The sequence below is a fragment of the Ochotona princeps genome, chromosome 14 (genome assembly GCF_030435755.1).
Source record: "Ochotona princeps isolate mOchPri1 chromosome 14, mOchPri1.hap1, whole genome shotgun sequence".
In the NCBI taxonomy this organism is placed as follows: Eukaryota; Metazoa; Chordata; class Mammalia; order Lagomorpha; family Ochotonidae; genus Ochotona; species Ochotona princeps.
Window position 1 is genome coordinate 358,698 of NC_080845.1, and position 6,000 is coordinate 364,697.

The following is a 6,000-nucleotide window of genomic DNA, read 5'->3' on the forward strand; positions in this document are numbered from 1 at the left end:
CTGGGGGGCCAGCTGGGAGCCCTAGTTTGCTGGGGCGGGGTTTCCGTTTGGGAAGAGGGAAGGTTCAGGAGGCTGTGGAGCTGCCAGTGGCGGGGCTGGGCCTTGTGCCACAGTCCAGGCGGGACGTGTATAGCACAGTGGAGCGAGGCAGGGCTGGGGGACAGCAGGGCCCAGTTAGGACAGCACCCTGGCCAGGGGCAGCTGAGGCTGCAGCCCAAGTGGCCCCGGTGAGGGCCTAGAGGTGGGGCTGGTGGGGGGCCGCTGGGAGAGCAGAGGGGTTGGCCTGGGCCACGTCATGTCCTAAGTGGGGTAGGGGTGGGGCCAGGCTGGGTTGACACCCCCACCGCCTTGGGAGAATCAGTGTCCGGGAACCAGAGCCCACTGGGTCAGCATCAGTGACCCGTAGGGGCTTGGACAGTCCTGGGGGGCCCAACGTCCCTGTAGACAGCTCTGCCTCAGTGCGTCCCCAGTCAGGGGTCCTGCTGACCGCCTGACTCCGAGCCCTGGGCAGTGCCTTGGGCCTCACCTGGGCCTCATAGAAGCAAGGGCCCCAGATCAGGGAGTCAGGCTAGGCCTTGTGATAGGAGCTTGGGGGCCGGGGACACCTGAGCCCACGCCACAGCTTGGGGTCCTGCCTGCCACCTCACAGGTGTAGCGAGTGCCTCCGAGACCTGCGGCTTGCCAGCTGCCAGGTCAGATTCCAGGCTAGCCAGAACACAAGTGCCAGAAGGACCGGGGAGGGGCGCTTCCCCCAAGGGGAGGGCTGGACCCTACACTGTGGGAACCCCAGGTTCAGTCCTGGAAGGAAACAGGGCTTCCGGCCACAGGAAAGGCTGGCAACCGCTGGGGGGGGGAGGGACAGGAGGAAAGGGAGGGAGGGGGAGACGCAGAGTGGACCGAGCGAGACGAGGGGTTCTGAGCAGGCCCCTGCATCCACCTGGGCCACCCCAACGGAGCCCTGGCCACTGTGGCCAGGTGGAGAGTAGACCAGCAGGGGAAGGCCTGTCTCCTCCTGTCTGTCTGTGAATAAAGAACTCGGGGGGGGGGGGGGGCGGGTATGCTTGTTGTCCACACCCTGCATGGCCTTGGCCGGGCAGCGCTGGCCAGCGAACAGGCAGGCACTTCCCCTCCGCCTCAGCACTCCCTGCCCTGGCCCTCAGCCCGGTCAGTGGAAGCGGGGGACACTGGCAGGCAGGCGGGCCCCGCCTCTTGTGGGGACAGTGGGGCGAGGGTACACCTGTAGGCTCTGGCCCGCAGATGGAGAGTGGGGGAATATTTTGGCCTCCCGGCCATGGTTGCCAGGCCCAGAATTAGGGCAGCTGTGCCTCCGCAGGCACGCCTCCCTCGTCTAAACTGGAGGTTCTCCTTGCCTTCCCCTTGTGTCCTAAATTTCCCTCCAGCATCCGTGCAGCTGCGAACCAGCTGTTGCATTCACTGTGGAGCCGCTGAGGGCCCCCGGGCACTAGCCTGGCTCTCCACCCTGAGCCCCGGGCACCGCCCCGAGCCCCTGGTGCAGGCCTGAGCCAGGGCAGAGGCTTGCATAGACAGAGGGCACCACTGGGCAAGGCGAGTAGGAACGCAACTTTGTGGCTTTCTCCTGCCCACGGTCATTCCAAAAGTGAGGGGCCCAGGCCTGCTGCGCACCTGGAGACAACAGCAACGCGGCCTGCCCGCCTTCCCTGGCACAGGAGCTGGGGCTGAGTGAGGCCTCGGGCCCAGGAGGGAGGCTGGCTTCTCAGCAGGCCAACCCCCAGGTCGCAGGCCTGAGCCCAGAGGATGAAGCCGGAATCCGTGCAGCCACCGAATCTGCCCACAGGCCGGCCCTGCAGGCCCAGCCACTTTCTCAGAGAGAGAGCCGAGGGTGGGGCGCACGGGGCCCTGTGGTCGGCAGGCCCAGAGCCTGGAGGATGGCAGGCCTCTCTCCTCTCCCGGGCTGCTGCTTGGGAGGCGGGGCCTGGCCGGGGAAGACCAGGCCAGAGCTGCAGGCCAGAGCCTGGCGTCCCTGGATTCCTTCCTCTTGTCTTGCAGGAAGAGCTGGGCCTGGAGCCAGGCCGGGGTGGGACATGGCAGCACCTGGCGCTGAGACAGGGTCTGCCGCGACTGGCGCCTGCCCAGATGCCTGTGAGTCTCGCGGGAATGCAGGAGGGGCACCCCACGGCCCACCCCATGCTCCAGACCTCAAGTCCACATCTCCCAGAGATGGACAGGGTGGCGCCCCACCCCCGCCCCTGCAGGTGGCAGGCCTGAGGAAGGCTATGGGCACGGTTGCTGCTGTATGCCTCATGGGAGCCGGGAGAGACGCAGAGCCCACAGTGCGATGTGCAAAAAACACGAACAATTCATGCCACTGTGACGCCACGGAGCTGAGGCACATGGCAAACCCACAGTCACAGTCCTGACTTGTGTGGCCCCAGTGCAGGTGGGCACGGCCCAGGGTTGGCGCAGAGCAGGGTCAGAGTGTCACCCACGGGTCCCTTGGGAGACTGCCCAAGGCACCAGACTGCTGCGCGGGCCCCTGCTGGAGGCATCCGAGCCCAGATTGCAAGCAGGAGCCAAATGGCTGCTGGCTCAGCTGCCAGCCTGCGCTGGACCCTGGGACACGTCGTGGCCGGAGCCAGACATGGGCACGTGGTGGGCCGGAGCTGAACCCGAGGCGCACTGCGGGGCCTGGGAGCTCAGCTGCCCTCACCACACACAGACCTGCCTCCCGTCTGTCCTGGTGTTCTGAGAAAGCGTGGCTGCTGGCAGCGGGGCGGGGCCTCAATGCCTCTTGACCCCACCCACTCCTCTCTGTGGCTCCAGCCCTGAGCCCCGTCCCCCATGGGGGTGTCACAGCCCACCTAAAAAGGGGACCCCACAAGAACCAATTCCCAGATTCATCCTGGCTCCCGGCTCTGTCCCATGAACTCCAGGGGTGGGTGGGGGGCTCTGGCTCACCCCTGCCCCTCCTCTGCTGCCCCAGAGCTCCCCTCCCCCCGGCCCTACTGCCCGAGAGCCATGGGGCAGCGCTTCTGTCCACTGCTGCAACCTGGCCAGGACAGGATGACAGCGGCCGACAGGGCCCTGTGGCTGCAGGAGGCTGCAGAGTGACTGCATGGGGGGAAGGGGTCCCCTAGACGCAGTGCGGGCCACACACCTCGCACTGTGCAGCCCTGTGAGGCCTCATGTGACAGCTGCCGGCAGGCCTGGGCACGCTGCCCGGCCGGTAGGGGAGGGGGCCGACTGGTCCCCGGCTGGACAATACGGGGGAGGGGAGGGGCGGCCGGGGCAGCTCCCTGCCCTGTGTGGGGCCATCAAAGGGGCGGCTGGCCGCGGGGTCCGCAGTGTGGCCCGGAAGGAGGGAGAGGGGAAGTGGGGGGAGCCTGCCCAGAGGCGGCCAGCGAGGGAGGGAGGAGTGCGCCACCACTGCGGCCCTGGAAACGCCGCGTCAGCAGTGGGGGCTGCTGCCCCTCCCCTTCCCTGCCCCGCTGGAAGTGGCCAGCTCCTAAGAGCGGGGGTGCATCCGCACCGGCCACAGCGGCACCCACCCGGTCCACCCAGCCCCACTCCGGCCGCTGCACCATGGCCTGGCAGCCCTGCGCGGAGAGCCACCGCCTTAAGCAGGCACAGGTGCAGGCCCTCCCGGTGCAGGCCGGATGGGCGGAGCAGGTGACCCCTGAGGCCAGGGCCACCTGCCCCACAGCACCGAGGACCCTCCCGTGGGGGGGCTGCAGCTTTCGGCCCTCCCCGACCACAGTGATTTCCTGAGTGAGTTCTTTTCTGTTTTCTATGTGTGAAAGGCAGAGTTTCACGCAGAAATCTTCCACTCGCTGGCCCACTCCCCAGATGGCCTCACAGCCAGGACTGGACCAGGCTGAAGCCCAAAGCCAGGAGCTTCTTCCAGGCCTCCCACAGGGGTGCAGGGCCCTGAGGCTTTGCTGCTGTCCGGGGCCACAAGCAGGGAGCTGGATGGGAAGTGGAGCAGCCGGGAATTGAACTGGTGCCCGTATGGATGCCATGTTACAGACAGATTTACGGGTCACACCACACCAGCCCCCTCAGTTCTGACTTAATCTATCATGGTGGGAGGACGCCCCACCCAGGGCCCTCCCACAGCCTCTTAGCACCCTGGGCAGAGGAGAGCTCTGGCTCCCGGGCACCTGGTTCCTGCTTGGTCCTCTCATACACCCAGGAACCCGGGTGCTCACTGCCATCCCCTGAGCCAGGGACAGGAATGTCCAGGCAGCTCTGGAATTTCAGAGACTTCCCAAGGTGCCTACATCTGCTGTCCCCACCCATCCATTCCCATGACCACTCCACAGCAGACCACTCGAGTGGGGGAGCAGCTTCGGACATGTCATGCCAGGTAGGGTAGACTGGCCCGATGGCCACCACAGCCACGGGAGCCTTGTCCCACCCCCTGCAGCCCTCGAGACAGAGCCCACAGTGGGCAGGGAACCCGCAGTGTGGCCACCTGGGTGCCAGGGCTGGCCCTCCCTGTGTCCACGCCTGAGGCACCACTGTTGCCAGGCCCCTGGGCGGCCACTGGGCTCCTGTAAGGCCAGCCTACGTGTGCGGAGCAGTTTCCAGCAGCATCCTGGCTGCCTGGCTGCGGAGGCTGTCCACACCCGGGCAGCACAGGGCCACAGCGCACACCGGGAGGCCCTCAACCCCAGGGCAGCTGCCACTGGACCCCCCGAGGCCTGAAGGTCACTGCCCCACCACCCGGGCACCTGGTCAGCCTGGGCCCTGGCACTCACTCCACCAGCCACCCGGGCACCTGGTCAGGTCAGCCTGGGCCAGGCACTCATGCCATTGGCCACCAGGGGCACCCAGTTAGCCTGGGCCGGGCACTCACTCCATTGGCCATCTGGTCAAGTCAGCCTGGACTGGGCATTCACTCCACTGGCCACCTGGGGTACCCAGTCAACCAGGGCCCGGACACTCACTCCATTGGCCACCTTGGGCACCCAGTTAGCCTGGCCGGCACTCACTCCATTGAGTCCTGGTTCCATGTGCTCCGTGACCATGCCGGCCGGCTTTAGCCACTCCCTGCGGGGCCTCTGCTGGACAGGCACGAAGCAGTGTTAGGGCAACGGGAGGGAAGAAGTGGAGGCCCACGGCCACCAGCTCCGGCCTCCAGGCAGCCACACTGCAGGCTGTGCACACACGCTGGCCTGGTGTCCACCTTGGTCTAGCGGGTAATTCCAAGGTCCCAGAAGAAAACAAACGAGCTTCGGGGGGGAAGGCTTTAGCGAGACCTGACCAGAGTCCATGGAGCTTTCCATCCAGTTCCCAGGATCTCCTCAGAGGACGCTGAGCGCCAGCCCAGCAGCCCTGCCTTCCTGCCCACCTCCCTGAGCCTCCCACAGCCTCCCACCACCACAGGCTGTGCGTGCGACCTGGCCCAGCTCGTCCCCAGCCTGCACAGACGCAACTCCACCAAGGCTGAGCTCAAAGCAACCACTCCAAAACACGTTAAAAAAAAAAAACAACAAACCAGTTTTAATGCACGTGGCTGACCTCGTGGACAGCTCACCAGGCAGCTGGGCCGGTGTGGGCTGGACTGGCATGGTCAGGCTGCTCCCGCTGCCCTGGCCTCCAGCCTCACCCTCAGCAAGAGGTACCCTGAGCTAACTAACAGAAGCAGAGCAAAAGGAAACAGTGTAATTTAGTGCAGAAGATTGTGTGCAGCAAGAGGTGGGTTCTCCACACCCGCAGAGGGTCCTGGACCACTGCTCCACGGGGGGCGGGGGTCACAAGGCCAGCCCCGCCCCCCATGCCCAGAGTTCCGGGTGTACACGGTAGTCACAGGCCACCCCTGGAATCAGAGAGGGGCAGAAGGTCCACGTGCCCAACCGGCAGCCACCACACGAGCCACCTGCGGGGTGGGGTGGCCGTCTGCCTTCCTGGAGGGCTTCCCGGTGGTAAGACAGCCAAGTGTTGGCCTGTTCCCATGTGGGTGTCCCTCCCACGTCTGGGACGCCCCTGACACCAAAGGACCAGGCAGGGTGCCCCTGG